At 38.2% G+C, this 19,968-nt stretch overlaps 1 protein-coding gene across 7 annotated transcripts in view; it reads right to left on the reverse strand.

Annotated features, from left to right (window-relative positions):
• The window catches only part of SLC4A4 (solute carrier family 4 member 4), a 318,368-nt gene that overhangs the window by 155,700 nt on the left and 142,700 nt on the right, over positions 1 to 19,968 (reverse strand). The gene's annotated exons all lie outside the window — the stretch shown is intronic.

The following is a 19,968-nucleotide window of genomic DNA, read 5'->3' on the forward strand; positions in this document are numbered from 1 at the left end:
AGGAAGGATGGAAGATGACAGGGGCTCTGGCCTGACAAGGGATGGACGAGGAGTTACTGAGGTCGAGGATGCATTAAGAGGAGTAGAATTGGGATCTGAATTACCAGGACTATTCTAAACACCACAAACATTCAGTCTACCACAGAAAGAAAATCCATATTTCTGAAGATTCTGCCAGCAATTTTCATCAAAGTAAAATTCTACTGCTTGCTGCCAAGAAGAAATTTCATTATTAACTTTGAAATTGATATCTGCAGCTAGAATATTACATTTGCTTTTCCTCCAGGCTCTCTCACTCACATGTGTACAGACATACTAATTCAAGTAGTTAGATCTTCAGTTGTCTCCAAGAATTAAATCCAGACATTGTTTGGTCTAATAAGGGTGGTTTACTGTTTATCTGCATGGAAGACTCTCCATCAGTTTCAAATTAATCTAGTCTACCTCAGAAGTCCCCTGTAAAACCACAGCCCCAGTGCTTCTTCAGTAGACCTTGAACTGGTAACCCCAGCCCTCCCTCATTATGAGAAAGCTCTCATCCTCCATTTACAAGAATAAGCAGGAGGAGAATATTTTCTGCATGGTTACCTTGCATAGCTTCCCATTGCTCTCAGCACTGCCAAGAAGGGCATACAATTCAAGGTTACAATTTCTGTTATGGCTGGGAGGTAGTCATTAGTGCTGCCCACCACATGTTTCTGAATCTCCACCTCCTGGGCACATGATAGGATAACAATTCTTTGAAGTTAGGTGTGGACATATAACTCACTAGGGCGAATGACATGTGAATGAAAGTAACATGTGTCATTGCTGGGCAGAAGTGGAAGAGGCAGGCTGCGAGTCACCAGAACTCTTGCCCACTGCTACAATGATTGTGGAAGCATGTATTGAGAGAGGGCTTCTGATAGCCTGGATCCTGACTAACGATGATGAGCAGAGTTCCCTGAAATTCCACATTAAACATGCAGTAGTATGAGTAAGAAACTTCTGTGGTGTTAAGTAACCGAGATATTTGGGGTTAGTTATCACTGTAGCAAAATCCAGCCCATCTTGACTGCTAGTTGTCAAGAAAGCAGCAAAGAAAGAAGATCAGGAAGACCAGCTCTTCTTCTTACTCCCTCAAATCATCCTCACTTCACTGTGCCTCATCAACGTTCTCTGGGAGGCAAAGTGGAGAGCAAAGTCACAAGCACATAGTAGATATCATTTCTTAATGGCTCTTACTTATACTCCCCTTTCAATAGTTTTGACTATTACCATTGTGCTTTCTTTAACTTTACATTAGAAACATTTGCTTCTGTTACATATTTATTCATTCATGCAACATTTATTGATTTACTGCTTTGAAAAGGCATTCTACTAGACACAATGGAGCAGCAGTTGTCATACTTTTTGGTCTCAGAATACCTTTACACACTTAAAACTTAAGAGTTTAGGGGCTGGCCCTGTGGTCGAGTGGTTAAGTTCACGCACTCCACTGCAGGCAGCCCAGTGTTTCGTTGGTTCGAATCCTGGGCTCGGACATGGCACTGCTCATCAAACCACACTGAGGCAGCGTCCCACATGCCACAAGTAGAAGGACCCACAACGAAGAATATACAACTATATACCGGGGGGCTTTGGGGAGAAAATGGAAAAAATAAAATCTTTGAAAAAAAAAATTTAAGAGTTTGTTTATCTGGGTTATAGTTATCAATATTTACCATATTAGAAATTAAAACTAAAGTTTTTAAAATGTTTATTTATTAATTTTAAATAACATTAATAAACCCATTACATGTTAACATAAGTAATGTATTTTATGAAAAAAAAACTATATTTTCCAAAACCAACACTTTGATGAAAAGAACAGCATTGTTTCACATTTTTACAAATCTCTTTAATGTATGGCTTAATGAAATACAGCTGGATTGTCATATCTGCTTCTGTGTTCAATCTGTTAAGATACGTTGTTGTGGTCAAATGATATGAGGAAAATCCTAAGATCTTCCAAACCTTCTGAAAGGGTCTTGGGGATAACCATGGCTCCCCAGTCCCCACTTTGAGAACCAGTACTATAGTGCAAGGGTCAGAAAACTTTTTCTGTAAAGGAGCAGAGAGTAAATATTTTAGGTTCTGTGGGCCATACAATCTCTGTTGCAACTATACAACTCTACGCTTGTAGCATGAGAGCAGCCATAGACAATACATAAACTAATGAGCACGGCTGCGTTCCAATAAATTTTTATTTACAAAACCAGACACAGGTCAGATTTGGTCCATGGGCCATAGTTTGTCCAACCCTGCAACAGATGATATCTAAATGAATTAGACACAGGTCCTGCGCCCTTAAGAAATATATAGCTAGTAGAGGCAATAAGACATGTCCCCACACTATACCACAAAGCAGAATGAGATAAACATCATGTGAGAAGTCTCAAAAAAGGTGCTTTCAGAGTTCAAGGTCAGTAAAGAGTATCTCAAGTTGAAAAGGTTTCAAGAAGAATGTGGGCCTTCAAGAATAAGCAGAATTTTGACAGAAAGTCTAAAGAGGAAGGAGAGTGAATATTCAGCGGAGAGAATGTTCAGGGCAAAGACACTAACAGAGGGAAGCACTCAGCAAATTCAAGCAATGCTAAGTAGCTGCTGAAATGTAGTGTAGATAAAGGGAAATACGGTAGTGTGACATGCTGCTTATTCAACTTTAGGTCACTATGCAATGGACCTTGAATGCCAGGCCCAGGGGTTTGGATGTTGTTCGATATGCACTGAGGTACCATTGACCATTTCCACATAAGAAGATAACTTATCAGCCAGGCATCATCAGATTAACTGGAAGGCAAAGTGTAGGATGCATTTGCATTTGCCCAGCTACAGGCAGGGACCCCAGATAACAGGCTATTGAATTAGACTAGGCAAGAGGAAATAAGGACCTAAAGAGAAGCAATGACAGTAAGACTTGAAGGGAGACAGAGGCGAGTAACATTAGAGAGGTAGCATTTAACAGATTCAGTGGTTCACTGTGGGTGGGAGGGGAAGAGAGAGTGCACGATCAAAGATGACTCTAACGTTCCAAGCCTGAAAGAAGGGAGAAAGATGGTAAGGAACAGGAAGGTCAGGAAAAGGGACAGAATTGGTGATGAGAGGAAAAGTTTGATAATGAACACGCTCCACATATCAGCATTTTGCCAAGTACAAGTTCAAATGCTCACAAATCCCAAACTCTCCTTATTGGGAAAAAACTCTCTTTTATAATTCCAGCAGATTGTCAAAGTTTTTCCAAATCTATGCCTCTTGAAATCTCCTCCAAGTCCCTAGTACTCTGAAATATAACAGTATTTCTAAGTTTTTATTCTTTCTCCACTTTGATTCTATTTATAGACTTCTCAAGTCAGTATACCCATTAGCCCATTGTAACTACAAATTAGGTATCGATAAAATAACTATTGAGACCTCTTTCAGAAGCTCAGGATAGTCACTAACTCCCTTTTTTATTTTAAAGTGGTTAGGGCTGTGTGTATTTGATGAATGTTGTAACTCTTTCTCAGATATCAAATAAGTTTTCTGAATGTCTTACGTTAACTAAAACCTCTGAAGGTAGATTTCAGTTTGCTGAAAGATTTTATTTCCTATAGTTTTTTGAAACTTGTGACTCTGAAAAGCTATAGTGAGGGAATTTTGAAAGGCCAGAAGTGTATGTGGAAATACTACAATAAATGACTCACATAATATTCCCAATCAAGAACAAGCACACATCTTGGACCAGCTGAAGATAGGAACTGAGGGAGAGCAGGTGAAATGCTTGGAATCAAGATGAAAATGCTCTAAACTCACTAGTTGCCTAAAGAGGGCCGTGCTATGGTGGTTATTCTCCACCCCAAAGGTAGGTTTAGATGGATCCGAAAAACTAAGGTGAGAATGTATAACAAAGCAGAAATCTAAAAGAGTCTTGGCCCATGATAAATCATCTAAAAATTGCCTAGTGAAATATATCTTCAAAGAAGGCCACAGATGCACTATGGGGGCAGAAATCTGAACTATTGTGCTTCTGTAAATCCCATCCCCTTCTTCCACGAATAGTTTCCTGTTATCTCCCTGGTTGCAGGCTCAAAATCTGAGGCATCCTGGATTCTTTCCTCTTCCTCCTCTAATATGGAGTCAGTTGCCAAGTCCTGCAGGTGCCATCTCTAGAACACTTCTTGCATTATCCCCTCCTTTCCATTTCCAAAGTCACGATCCTAGCCCAGAGTTTCATTCTCTCTACCTGGTCCATTGCAACCACCTCCTAAATCTCTCCCCACCTAAAGCATTGCTCCATTGTATTCCATCCAAATAACCCCTGGCAGATTAATTTCTCTAATACACAGTTCTGGCCGTGCTACTTCCATGCTAAAAATCTTTCCTAGACCTTCCACAAAATGGCGCAATTATTTTGCCATCTTAACACACACATGCTTCATTCTCATGCCCTGTTAACTAAATGTGTCAACTTACCCTATCTCACACAAACTCTTCTTTATACTTTCTCAATAATCTGGTTGCTTTTATACTTTCCTCTTAGCTTAACATCGCCTTTCAACGTCTCATCCTGCATTTACTACAATATCCATTTGTGGACGTAAAACCCATCATTTAAGGCCCATTGGAGTCTACCTCAGAGAGCACAGATTGGTGGTTGCCTAAAGCGGCAGTGGGGAGGGTAAGGCAAAATGGCTGAAGGAGATCAAAAGGTACAAATTTTCAGTTAGAAGATAAATAAGTCATGTGGATATAATATACAGCATGGTGACTATAGTTAATAATACTGCATTGCATATTTGAAAGTTGCTAAGAGAACAGATCTTAAAAGTTCTCATCATTGTAACTATCTGTGGTGATGGATGTTAAGTGGACTTATTATGGTGATCATTTTGTAATACATACACACATCAAATCGTTATGTTGTACACCTGAAACTAATATGCCATATGTCAATTATACCTCAATAAAAGAAAAAGAAAATGAAATGTCTATCTCCTCTAAGAGAGATTTTTTTCTCAATTCTCTTTTTATGCCCACTATCCGGATAATTCTTCTGATAAGCACTTCAAGAGAGCATAATGCATGCTACTGTGTTACACACTGTGCACAAACAAGTCTGTCCTTGGGCTCTTCTGGTGGCAATGCCCATTGCCTCCCTGAAATCGCTACCTATGAGCTTCTTTCATCTCCTTCTCTCCAACTGGACTATGGAACTAGAAGAGGAAGAGCTCAATGAACATTTGTTGACTTGAACGTATTAAAGTGAACTCTCTGGGTTCACCACTTTCCTAAAGAAGTTCCAAAACTTTTTAAGAAAACTCCAGGGCCAGAGACAATTATAATTTTCATTTAGCCAGTAAGCTTTCCAACAGCTGAAAGACTCTCAGTTGCTGAATTCAAGAAATGCCCCAAAAGAAATAAAAACAGTTTTCTTTTTTTTTTTTTTGCTGAGAAAGATTCACCCTGAGCTAACACCGATTGTCAATCTTCCTCTTTTTGCCATGGGAGATTCACCCTGAGCTAACATCCACTGCCAATCTTCCCCTTCTTGTATGTAAGTCACCACCACAGCATGGCCACTGACAGATGAGTGATGTAGGTCTGTACCCAGGAACTGAACCTGGGCCACCAAAGTGGAGAGTGCCAAACTTAACCACTAGACCACTGGGGCTAGCCCAAAATTTGTTTTTAAAGTAAAAAAAGTCCTACTTGAAATTCAGTTCTTTAAATTCTATTGTTAACTGTGTAATCTGGTTGTAGATGAAACAAGAATCCACAGCTACTCCAATGTAGTCTCATTTAAAATAAAATGGTATTATCTAATATTAATACTTAGGACAATAATAACATCAAACACCGGATAAGTATCTACAAAGCAAAACACTGAACTGGATCAGGAGGTCCCTGCCTGGCAGATTTACAAACTAGACAGACAGACAGACACAACACAAAGCAAAGTGAAGACAGATGCCAGAATGTGCAGAAGATGGCAGGAAAAAACTCTAAACCTGATTTTATTCTTTGAAGTTCAGACCTAAGAGTCTGAAGCAGCTGATCTCGACTGCCAATAACTGCAAAAGGACTCAAGTGTTTTCCAAGGGCTCAGAGGATGCCGGCTGTTAGATGTCAAACTGAATTCACAGATAAGTGCTAAGAGTGAAGAGCCATTCTGCACCCACCAAGATAGGAGATGCTCCGGCACTCTCATAATGGCAAAGTGTTTAGGTGGGTATTAACTTGTCCTGAAAAATAGAGGTGAAAGCTTCTCTTTTGTTCTCAGTGGCCCAGGCTGGTTTCAGACCTGCTGGTGAGATCTGTAAGAGGAAATCATTTTTGGTTTTGTTCCAACTTCTAATTCGATACCTTGGCAGCATTCCAAATGGGTAAGAGCTGTAAGCTCCTATCTGCCTCAGGTGACAACTAAGATAAGAGGCACACAATGTAAAAATGATGAGAGCTTGCTCCCCAAAAGCAACTTCAAATGTAGCTTTTTAAAGGTAGTTAGTTACTTCCAGTGACACTAAGCCTGAAAACACCTTGCTAAGAACACTGAAAGATTGTTAACGGAACCTTGCTCACAATCTTGTTTTTTAGCTGATATTTTTGGCAGTGTTTTTGAAATACAATTTCATATTAACTATTAAAATAAACTGATAACCAAATTCATCAGACCAGGATGAGCAAAAATATGGGGAAATAGTTTTTGGAGATAAACAACATTCATTTCTGGTCACTAGTTTACTGTGGCCAAGATGGGCCCTAGTGAAAACTGGGCTGTTGGTTGCTTTTAATGAAATGATGGAGTGTCAAGGACTAATAAAAGTTTACTGGACAATTCCCATGTTCCAAGTACCTACACTGCTCTGGAGGAGACACTAATGCATGAGATACAGCCCCTGCCCTAAAGGAGCTTTTTTATGTAATTGAATGGAAAAATACAAACGATGGAGCATCAGAGGGCAACAGAAAACAATATATTGTAAATCTTCAATTGTGAGACACAGATAATAGGAGCTATGGAATATTAGACCTGAAAAGATCTTTTGCATTTATGAGAACCATTTTATAAAGGAGATAGAACTTCATTTGGGCTGTACTGAATAGTTTGGGATAGGCATGCCTTAAAAGGCATTCTTGGAAGGGCAGAGAAATCAACTAAGGCACAGAAGTACAGTGTGAGCCAAAAGGAAAAGGATGAGCTAATTAGAAGTTCATACTGAGAAGAGATGAGGCTAGATAGGTAGGTAGAACAAGCAGGACTTAACACTACTTTGCACATCTTCATTATGTAATATGTGCATGTTAAATTTATTGAATTGATGTGGTAGGCAATAAAGAGCACTAGGAGAGGTGATTGAGATTATACACCAAGGCTGTTTGTTTAGGAAGAGAATATATCACATAAACAGACAATGAGAAGAATTTTCTCTCATGACTAAATCGTGTTTTCTTAGAAGGATTGGCCCAGGGTGTATTCTTTAGGTTGCTTTCCAAATAGTTGCCATATTTCCATGTCACCGACAAACTGATCATTTTGATCAATTTCCTTGATGCTCTATCCACACCAATATTTCAATGTCTAAATGTCTGACATGGAATAGATAGAACTTTCAGAGAATAAGAACAGCTACAATTTCTTGAGCAATTCCTATAAGCACTTTGCTAATAACAGTCATGCTGGATTTACTGAGTGCTGAGAAATATGCTAAACACTTTACATATTTCTAATTTAATTCTCATAACAATCCTATGTTGGTATCAATTTTGTAGTTGAGAAACCCAAATTTATAGTAGAGAAGTAACTTGCCCAAAGTCAAGAGGCTAGTAAGTGGTCCACGCAGGATTCTAACCCAATCCTGCCTGACTCCAAACCTCATTGACTAATCTTTATACTCAAATTTATTTTTTCCCCAAGAAGTATCAATGAGAAAAAAAGAATCTATTAGAAGGAATGCATGATTCTTGCGGAGAAAATAATGTGAGTACCAGAAGTGACTGCTGAGTTTCTAAATCTTTTTGGCAATCTAACCACATGTATTCCCCATACTTTAACTTCAATAAGACACTACGCATCAAAGTTATAGATGAAACTACCACATGATGAAGTTCAAATCCTACTCTAGACAGATGATCTGTGGGATTTGGGCAAGTTACTAAACTCTCTAAGCCCTGTTTCGTCATCTGTAAAAGGGAGGTAATAACAATAGCCACTTCACAGGATTGCTCAGAAAATTAAATGGTATCACATAAAGTACTTAGCTCAGAGTTTGTACCTGAAAAGTCATGAATTACTGTTTGCAATTTTTATTATTATTCAAGAAAAATTATTATTCAAGCTCCTTAGACAAACTGTATAACAGAAATCATTAAAAAGTTATTACTTCAATAATAACTTCCCTCAATTCTTCCACTACCAAACTCCTACTAATCCTTTAAGATTTACCCCAAAGTCATCTCCTCCCAAAGAATGTTCTACCATCACCACTCCCAGACCAAACAGATGTTCCCATAATCTTACGTGTGTGCGTGTATATTTTCAGTCCTTTCCCTTAGCATTTTATACAGTTGTTATCCATTGTGTCCTGCTTCCCTCATTAGAAAGGAGCTCCCTGAGAGCAGGGACTCAGCTTATTTACCACTAATTACCTGGCGCCTCGTACAGGGCCTGGCATGCAGCAAGGTGCAGCACATGCATTTATATCTCTATGGGACATAAAGATTATTAATACAGTTTCTCAAAACGTGCAATTTACTCCAAGAAAAGCCCAGGAAAAATGTAGCACAACAAACATCATTTTAGGATGAACTAAAACTTCCCCATTAAGTCATCTGAGAAAGACACCTTCCCAGGAAAGTGAAATTTCCTCATGCTAGAATAGTAAAAAGCTTAAATCAATAGTTTATTATAAGAAGGGTAATAATAAACAGTTAAAAAAAAGCCTAATGATGTCACTGTGGATGGGCTTCTTGGCAACCAAAAGAAATTTATTTCACATATAATCAAATCTGGAAATCTTAAGGGAAAATCTTTGTAGTTTTCTGTGCATGTTCTTTTCTCTTTTAGTTTTAGGTATATAAATCTTGTCTCTTTATCAAAGCCCTTTATTTTAAAAGACAAAGATTCTATCTTATGCTACTTTTTCAATGTCCATAGCACCTACTGCCTTTCCAACTCGTAACGATATTTGGGATTTTTTAAGACCATTAACTTAGTAAGTTCTTCCTCTTACCAAGCACTTGGATGCTTTCAAACTACCTTCAGAGACCTCGTCTCAAGTGATCTTCTTCACAATCCTCTGAAGTAAGAAGGTACGGACTCATTACCAGCCTGAGGAAAGCCAGGCTCCGAGAAGTGTTCTGCAGAGGCAGGGCTGCCAGTGCCAGGCCTAGCCCTTACTCTCAAACTCTTTCCACTGCCTTACAAAGCACTCAACTTGAACTCAGAAGAGCAGATCACCCAGAAAATACATTATTACTGTCCTCTTTGATAGTAGAAGGAATAAATCAGTAATTGTGAGTTCAGGAATCTGTAAGCCTTCCTTTCAGGCATTCTTGAGGATGCTGTCCACTCAGTAACCATGAGCCCAGGCTTCGTGCCCTCCCACTGCCCACCACCACCACCATCCTTGCCCTTTCCCCGGTCATTGACTTACTTAGCCATCCCACGCTGGGAGTGCGCCGCACTCGAGGGTCATCATCCAAGGTGCGGGTTGCTAGGCAGGGCACTGAGTTCTCAAGCGGGCTGCGGGCTTTAGTGTCAGAAGCAGAAGACAGGAGGAGGAGGAGGACACATGAGCAGCCACAGCAAAGATGAGGATGAAGCATTAATTAAGAAGAAAAAAATACTAAAGCAAATACAGAAGCGAGTTAAAGGAGAACAATGACATATTACATTGCCACACACCCCCTCCCACAACCCTGCACCCTTAGATGGAGCAATCTCAACACAGAATGAAAGGCGTCAAAAACATTGCATTCAATCATTATAGCTCCCCAAGTACCAGCGGATGATCCGCCCTGCAGTTCTAATACACAGAGCATGGGTTGTATCCAGAAGAAAGATTTACACAACGAACACTAATCTCAAGATGTAAGATCAAGACAGTTAATAATTTTGCACCACATAAGCACACACAGAGAGAGGTTATGCACAGTTTTGTAAAGCACAGGGGGCAGGGTGTTATATTAGTAAAGAGCTTTCTTCTGATCTACCCAATAGGCCCTTCTATGGATCTTGTGCACAACTGCAAAAGCAACATTTCATACTTCCACTTTTGAAATATTTTCCTTGATGAATATAAAGCTAGTTTTCAATTTCCCTTGCCTCCTTTTTCAGCCCTTCAGAAACAAGACACTTGGATATAGATAAATCAATACCCTAATATAAACTAATTTAGAAATGAACATTAGTCCTCATTTTCTGGTGCCCTTTAATACTTATTTTACTATAATTTTAATATGTGGTGCACCTAAGCCAAATCTTAGACCACATCAAAGACAGGATAACGATGCAGGCTGAACAAAGACTATGGCCCCTCCAGATATTTTCATCAACTTCTGCCTGAAGTTTAGTTTCATTTGGGTTTCATGTTATCTATTTTGCTATTCTCATTAAACGCCTCACTTCAAGGCTAGTAAGAAATAGGCAGCATAACAATCCTTCAAGGAAGACAATGAGGTTGGAAATATCTAACCATTAGACTACAGACAATTTGACTTGAGAGAGGGTTTTTCCCCTGAATAATAAAGATTGTCATTAACAAAGCATATGGAACCAAAGCAAAGATCAGATCATCTCTTCACACAAGTGTGCAAACAACAGGGCAACAAATGGTCTTCTTAAGGCTATTGTTGATTTGGGAGGTCAAGTCTCAAATTGAATCATTTACAAATTAATGTACATTTATGGCCAAATTTGGGCATTCAGCACATTATAAAATCTAGAAACATTTTTGTCAATTTATCTGTCTGTGTTTAAAAGCTGTAAATAAAGCCAGGACTTGTGAGCGGGCCATCTGTGCCAGCACCTGTTTGAGGCAAATCTGATGTCTTCTCTTGGCAATCTGAATTTTTAATTGTTTCCCATAATTGAACTTCTTTGCAAGTTTTTACTGCACTAAGAAAAATGAAAAAGGGAAATGAACCAGTTGAGATTATTCCAAAATTGCTTTTGTCAAGAGGGAGGCATTTAGAAACATATATTATCATACTGACCAAGTTTCGCCTCCTATTTCTTTTGACAACTGAGTGACCTGCTTAAAGAGCCAATATTCCTACAGGCTTAGCCACAGGAAATGAAAGAGGCTAGGCAACTGGTAGCCATTTATCCAGGCCCAAGCAAGGAACTACTGAAATTCCAGAGCAGTGAGAACTGACAGAGGTTGGCAATGCAAAGTGAACCCAAAAGAGTTTTACACCCTTTAGCTTCTGATCAGTAGGTAGCCACCCAAATTTTATCACTGATACCACAGCTTGCTCCTAAAGTGAGTAAAGAGGTCAGCAGTTGCTCCAGAACTCAAATGCTGATAACTAACTTTTCCCAACAGCTTTTCTCTCCTCTGCTCCCTTCAACATGTCAGTGTGTTATTTGCTGGGCACTAAAGCTGGAAATTCCTTTTTGCACAGCCTCCACTGACGTTGGACCTCACCATCAAGAGGACAGTGGAATGGAGCCTGGCACACACCAGCAAAGAACCTGGCTCCAAAGACAGGCATGAAAATGAAACTGCCCATGGAGACTTGGCACCTGTGTTTTAGCAAAGCTGATTGGAGCCATCTGGCTGCTTATCCTCATAAAACTGGGAGGCTCCCAGCATCCATTACTTATATTGGCAAATTCCAACATTTTGATTTGTTGGACCCTCTGTGTATTTCTGTGCAGGAAGAGATACACACTCTGTAACCCTTTCGTGTTGCTCTTTTTCTCTTTACAGATTTACTCCAAAGATAAAATTTTGAAAAGTTATTCCCAAAGCTGGAGCCAAACTTTCTATAATTATACCATGGTAATTATATATTATATATGCCCTTTCCAAATAATGCTTTCTTTGTACCTCTTCTACACTCAAACCACAAAATAAACTGCTTAGCTTTGCTACTATCTTACATATTCTCTTATAAATCACTTTTGCCTCGCTTCAGGCACAAACAAGGTAGAAACTGGATTATATTATTGTGACTTGATGAGGAAAGATATGGCTCTAAAGATTCTTGAGTGATGGTTTCCAATATCTAGACAAGAGAAAAAGGTGTGTGAGGAGGATTTTTTTTAAACATTCATGTTTCCCTTGAGAATCAACTTGTCCCAAACCATCAATCTAAATCTGTTCAAAAGAGGGTGTCGCTGGTTGAATCATGCAAATAGACCATAAAACCTCTCCAGCAACATGCTTTTTTAACAAGCCTATTAAGAATAAGGTAAATTTTACTCATGTTAAAGTTTTAGGACTCCTTCAGGATTGCAATATTGTATGTTCAAACAGTTATGGAGCATCTACTATGCATTCCACACTGTTATTTAGTCAAGAAATTTAACTCAAGAGCACAGCAGCATTTCACCTGTAAACAGATGAGATACACTGCCTGGAAATCTCCATTTGGAAAACCAATAAAGACATTCCACTGCGATGTTTGCTGTGTATTCCTGCCTAGAGAATGATCTCCAGAGCCCTTCAATATCACCCGAATACACAAAGTAAGAGACCTGGACTCACTGATGTGTGGGAAAAAAAATCATGGTTGAGGGAGCTCATTACCCATTGTAACTGAATTAGCATATTGTTGTTAAGCACACTAGGTTCCTCTATTTTTTATGCTTGCGCAAGTTGTTTTACATTTCTGATCTTCAAGTTTTTCATCTGCACATGGAGATAATGATATATAATCAGAAACACCATAGAGAACAACCCCTGTATATAATGAGTGCTCAGTCAATGGGAGGTAGTATCGTCATTGCTACTACTACTAATATCATAGATGGAATGATGTTTCCTTGTTTAACATCCTGGAGGACGTTGGAAAATACTAAAGACAGCAACCTTGACCTACTTTAAATTCAGAATGTTTTTTTTAAGAAATCAGGTTCACAAACCTGAAAAGATCTCCTTTTTGTCCTTTGTATTCACATGAAACAGGGTTTGAGTAGAATAAGGCATGCTTAATGATTCTTGGAAGACTTTAATTTTATTCCCTCTTTCTTCTTTTGGGAAGACACGGCAAACAGTCCACCTTGCTCACATTCATGTCTTCATTTTGCCTTTCCTCCTTTCCTCACGTTTTCCTGTTCTTCCCTCTCCTCTTCTCTCTATTTCTCTGTCATAGAGAACTGGAACTGGACGTGGTCCCAGAGCTACACCTACTCTGCTATCTGCTCTTAGAGTAAGGTGAGGCTGGGAACACAAGACTTCACAAGGGCGGCTCTATCAGGGACCTCAAGCCCTGAAAGGAGATTTTCTCAGGGTTGGCAGCAGCAAATCAGTGAAGGGCCTTTAAGTACATGGGTTTTCCATAGAGGGAGAAATAGAGAAGAGAGTACTTATATGTGGTAGGATAAGCCACAGAGCATCATTCCATTCCTTTACTCCATCACAGACCCTGCTGCATAAAACAGAATGGCAATTAATTAAATGTTAAACTATGTTTCTTTGATAACATCCTACTATACATATATTGTTTATTGATAGCTAAGAACTGTCATTGCTCAGTCAGACTGATCAATCTTTATACTCTAAATTAAAAATACTATAAAGTCCATGAACAATACCTCATTATATATTATTTGGTATCTGTAAAGTTGATAATGAAAGCAGCACTGTTTTAAACATAAAACTCCAAGAATGTTTTCATATATGGAGTGTTGGGAGAAAAAATTTGAGAGACACAGGAAATAACAGAATACAAAATAATGGTGGGGAATTGAAGTTCCGTCCTCAGTCTTAAATCTGAAAAGCACTAAATTTGCCCCTTAAAACATTTCTGCATAATAGTATTCCTTACAGGGGTATCTCATGCTATGCTTATCAAATACTTTTCACAAAGAGATCTCATTTACTCCTGGTTGTATAAACAGAATAAGACATCACTACCCCTATTTTACAAACATAAAAAAATTGAGCCTCAAGGATATAATGTAATTGCTCAAAATCACACTGCTACGGAGTATTAGTCCAGGATTGGAATGAACTCTTTGTAAAAGATGGCATCACATCTTCAAGAAGATTATAAAGTTGGTCTTTATTGTCAAAAACTAGTCACCTGTGTTACATCTCTTAAGCTGACTCTTCATTTCCATAAAGAGCAGAACAGACGAGCAAACCCCAAAAGGGAATGACCCATGGAAAAAAATATGCTATTGTTTATTTAAAGATTTGAACGCTATAAATCTAAAAGATCAGTCACCTGCCTAGGGAAAAAAAGGAAAATAAGAATGGCGTCTGATAAATGAACTGGAAATACTACTGCTATTAAGTTACTATTATTAAGGGATCCTTTCATTCTAGCACTTTTCTAGAACCTTTCCAGGGATTGGTTAATTTAATCTAAGGCTGAGAAAAGCTTGATCATTCACTGGGTTCTGGCCAGGACAATCATCTGTGCTGTGCAAATGAATGCAGAATTGGAGTTCTGAACAAAACAGATGGATGTGTGCTGTTGGTTTTTGGAGACAGCTGATTGTGTGCAGAAAGGCACCTGGGAGGATGACTCTCAACTTAAAGTGATGTGGGTCTGTTGGCTGACCTATCTTAGAACTAGAAAAGCATAATGGCCTGCTTCAGAGGAATATAATCTTTGAGGAAGTTAGGGAAATGTCTGACCTATACATTGATTCTGAAACCAGGACTAAATTCAAAGATATGAAGGAAAGGGGGGCTGCCAAGTAGAACAACCCAGCCAGAGACAATTGGGATAAGCTGGAATCCAAACCCAGACAAAAAGCTAAGAATTTCCAAAGGGACTGAGAAAGCTGCCAAACCTGGCGGTGGTCCCAGTCAGATCCACCCCATGCCAGTATCCAGGCAGCTTGATCTAATATCCAAACCAAATACCTTGATTACTCCTAATCTCAAATCAGATCCAAAGCAACAAGAGCCTAGCTTATCCCACTCACGTTTCAATGGGGCCTAGAAATACTGTTAACGACAATAAAGGAAAAGATTTCTTTCCATTGTTTGTTCTATGTTGCTAACCACTATCTATGTCACTATAGGTAACAGTAACAGACTACACTTTTTAAAATACCTCAAAGTGTTGTGTGCTTATGTCGGAAATGGCAGAGTGGGAGAGAGCTAGGAAGCTGCATCCTGCCTGGTAGATGACATTGAAAAGAGCAATCTGGGGAGAAAGTAAGTGGTGGCAACAAGTGCTAGGAGCAAGTGGATCACACTTCCCATACTTGACAAAAAAAGAAAAGCAGTGAATTGAGGACAAAACCCAGAGGTTCAATCAGGAACAGGCCCTGGGCCCCATGGAATACAGAAGAGGCCACAGGGCACCAGGAGAAAGCATGGAGAAAACAGCGTGAGGCCCAGGAGCCAGCTGCCCTGGCTTGAAGCTGCCACCTCTTCCAACTCCTCGTCTACCTGCAGGAGCAGCTTTATTAAGTCTTGGATTCTCCGCATAGTTTAGGGGATCCTTGATAGCTAGCTGTTTAGCAAAGAGTAAAATCCGTGAAGGGGACAGACTTTTCTGTAAGAGGGCTAGGATGAGAAGGGGCTCTCTCCTTTCCCCTTTCCAATACCAAAGGGCAGAGGAAATAAATCAGCACTACCTCATGAGGCTCTTCCTACACAGTAAACCATAAGCAAACATCACTCCAGAAACCACTCCTACTCAGTATGAGATCTTTCTTTCTTAATTGTGCTTAAACATATTACATACAATTTAATATTATTTGTTGAGTGATTACTATGTGCCAGTTACCATTCTAAACAGTTTACATATATTCTCACTTAATTTTCATTATCTCTGTTTTACAGACATAGAAACTGAGTACTAAATTACCTCTCTAATTTTTGAGGGGGAAAAAAACTAATGAAAAATGGGGTAATAAAATTGGATTGAGGAAAAATGAAATTCATAGCTTAGGTGCAATTGGATAACTAAAGTCACTTCTCAATAAAGGACATCTGTACTCCCAGACCACAGAGGGCAAACAACTGCCTTCTATGATAGCCTAGGGGGAAAAAGTGAAGAAGCCAGGAAAAGAACAAGGACACACTGATGATGGCTTTGCCCAAATTTCCACAAGGGTAGTGAAAGCTGAATACTCGAATTAAGGTTCCTACTTGGTCTGGGTCCTCCAGTAGGTTCTCATTCATCTTTTGTAAGCTCAGACAATACATACCAAATGTATCCGTTTAAGTGGGAAATGATATTTTTAAAAATCAGATCATCCTATAAACCATGATTTTTTAAAACAGTTATCAGGTGACCTTGTCATAAACATCTTACCAAACATTTATTGAATGAATACCAATTAAGAATAAACTTCACTTTCACTTTCTAATAAAAAGCAAACTAAATACATCTTACTTGATTTTTAAATACTACCAAGGAACATCCTTAGGCTTAAATGTTACTCTTTCATAGTAACCTACAATAATACAGAACTATTATCTAAGTACTTCAGACCAAATCATTAAGTAGAGCATATGCAATTGCTGATAGCCAAGTTTATTTTAGCCACAGAGATGGCAATTTCATATGGTTCAACCTAAAACAATAGTGAGAAATAGAGTAGGTAAAGGAAAATCCAACACCAGAGGAAATAAAAACTTTATTAATTTCTTCATGCAACACTACTTCCAAAGAAATGCCTCAATTAATATATTGAGAAATTACAGCACTTGCCTAAAATTTAGTACCTGGCAGACATGTCCATCAGAATTCATCAGATGTCTCAGACAAGTGGCAATTTCACAATAATTAACATCTTGGAAACTAGCCTGATTCTTCCTTGATTTATTACAAATAAAATGTTTTTCATTTGAAAAAAAAAAACTAAATTACCTTGAACCCCAAGCCACATCAGGACCCTAAAACATGAGAGTTAGTCTTTAGCTCTGGAAAGACAGTGATGATCTGGTAGTGGCTATGCTGGTCAATGTTTGAAAACCAGTTCTCCTAGGGAAAATTTGTATGTGTGTGTGTGTGTGTGTAGTAAATTTTACTGATATAAAGGATATGTAGCACACTCACAAATAATAATAAAATGTACAACACTATTGTAAATTGCATATAGCCAGTTGATTCTTATAGAATGCTTTTGTTGATTTTTACCAAACTTTTTTATCAGTAGCCAACTTACAGCTGCAAATGGCAAACAAGTATAGTTCCAACATCCATGTTGAACATCCATTACCATATACGCTAACAAGTAAGACAACAGCAAAACAATGAAGACTTATCTCAGACTTCACTCATTTGTCAATGATATGCCAAATCATATTCTTTGCTAAATTGGATAATAGTTTTGAATATCAAAAGAACATATCCTCAACTCTTTGTGCTATTTACATTTTAACAGCTATTATGGACTAAATGTTTGTATCCTCCCAAAATTCATAGGTTGAAATCCTAACCCCTGATGTGACAGTATCAGGAGGTGGGGCTTTGGAAGGAAATTAGGTCATGAGGGCAGAGCCTTCATGAATGGGATTAGAAACACAGGAGAAAGATGGTCAGTCTCCCTCTGCCATAAGATACAATGAGAAGGTGACTATCTACAAGCCAAGAAGAGGGTCCCCACCAAGAACTAAATCTGTGGCACCTTGTTCTTGGACTTCTCAGCTTCCACAACTGTGAGAAATAAATGCTTGCTGTTTAAGCCACCCAGTCTATGGTAATTTGTTCTAATAGCCCAAGTTGACTAAGACAGGGGCTATAGACATGACACATTTTTAAATTTAATCTGCATTACTAGAATTTTCTCCATGACTTTTTTAAGTCTAGAGACAATTGACAAAACAATAAATCAAGCCCGTCTTTGTAGCGCGTGCTGATTTCGATGGTGGAAGGACTACCATCATGGCCAATTTTCAGCTTCCAATATGAAGTCACTTGAATGCAGAGTTGGGAAGATGTGACAGTAGCACTCTATTTTATAGTATTTCCATCACACAGATGCAATAGATGTAAATAACCTGAACAGTGCAAACTACAGTAAAATAAATAAGAAGTGATGAATTGTGAGTATTTATTACCTTTGGTTTTATATCATTATTTAATTGTATGTTTATATAATTTAACTTTTAATAGCAGCTATGTTTAACAATCAGCTCACAAAATTCTGATAACAATTGTCTCTTGTGAGCAGCTAAGAGGTGGCTCCAGCATACCACTGGGAAATGAAAAAACTTCCAATTCTGAAGTATCTCCACAAACTTCAGCTACTAATTACATTGTTGCTATCACAACTAAAGCTGGCAGTGTCAATGAGTCTATTTTCTAGCCTATGATGGAAGACTAAGGTGACTTAAGTTTATCCAGGCTTTACAAGAGGATATTAGAATCTAGCTCCAACTACAATAGATATAAGATTCTGGTTTATTAAAATAGAAGCAAAGTACCAGAATTTTTTACTTTAGAAATTTATTCTAAGAACACTTCATAATAAAGATATTAAGTAATTAAATCCTAACATATAAAGGCAACTATATAAACTTGCAAGTTAAGAACAAGTGCCTCCAGAAAACCAAAAATTTGCCCCCTGATAATTTATAATAATGTAGCTTGGAGGCACATGAAAGTCATTACCATAGAATTTCTCAGAGCCAAATCTTGCCTCTGGATATTTAAAAGGAGTTAGGTAACACAAATGCCAATAATAATACGTTTTAAAAGGCCTAATCATATTCCATGCTTCAGGGTGTAAGCTGATCAGCTGAAGAGCCAGAAGAGAAAAGAACAGCCTGCCCTTCCTATTTGCTTTCTGCCCAGCATATACGACATTTCACAAGTGAAAAGGTGAATGACAAGGCAATTTCAGCTTGCCTCTGAAGTACAAAGATCTACTGAGAGGATAAAAGATTGAATGACAGAGATATCAGCTCATTAGCTGTATTCCACATCCAAATACTTTCTCCTAAAACGCAAGATACTGGCTTCCAAGATCCATCTGTTCCTAATTTCTATTCTGCCTGCACTTCCATGAAAATGAAGCTCACACCATACGGGTACAAGGCACCCTCACTCTGTCATATTCGTTCCTTTTCTCTTTGCAAATATAGCAATATTTGAAAACAGTACATTTTCTTGCTTCTTTCTTTATACTACCACCAACTTCATGATAAAAAAATAAATCTCCAAATAATGGAATTTCATTTTATATGAGAAAGAGGATAACAAATAGGATATAAAAGACAGACTTTCACTTTAATTTCCATAACTTTAATAACATGGGTTGTTTTCAAAATGAAATATTTGTGACATCAGTTATAAAAAACTGTTCACCCCATAACATTTTCAGCCATTAAACAACCCCTTTTTTCAAAAATACAATAAAAGGGAGGGGAGAAAAACTAGAGGAGACACACAAAAGCAAAACATTTCCAGTCAGCAGCAATATTCCAAGTAATGGTAGAACGATCAAATTGTAGTAGGAATGTTCTAGATTACATTCTTCCTTTTGTAAACGTTTTTTATAAAGAGTATTTTTATTTTAATTATTTATTTATAACCTGTCTTGCTTTTTAAAAAAATTATGGCAGCAGTTAAATCAATATATAAGTCACTCAATAAAATTAAACTTTTCATTTGGTTCTACTTAATGACTAAACACTCATTAAGAAACTACAAAGACGAAATGGTTCAAAAACATATCAGAGAGAGTTTGCTGCTAGTAAACTCTCTTCCCCCCAACTATTAATTTTAATATTAAGTCAGAAAACTCAGTTTCCAGAAATGGAGTAACTGAGTTAGAATTCAGTTTATACAATTCACTTAGCCCACCTCTGCCGTGACAATATGTTT

This window comes from Equus asinus, chromosome 3, assembly GCF_041296235.1.
Source record: "Equus asinus isolate D_3611 breed Donkey chromosome 3, EquAss-T2T_v2, whole genome shotgun sequence".
NCBI lineage: Eukaryota > Metazoa > Chordata > Mammalia > Perissodactyla > Equidae > Equus > Equus asinus.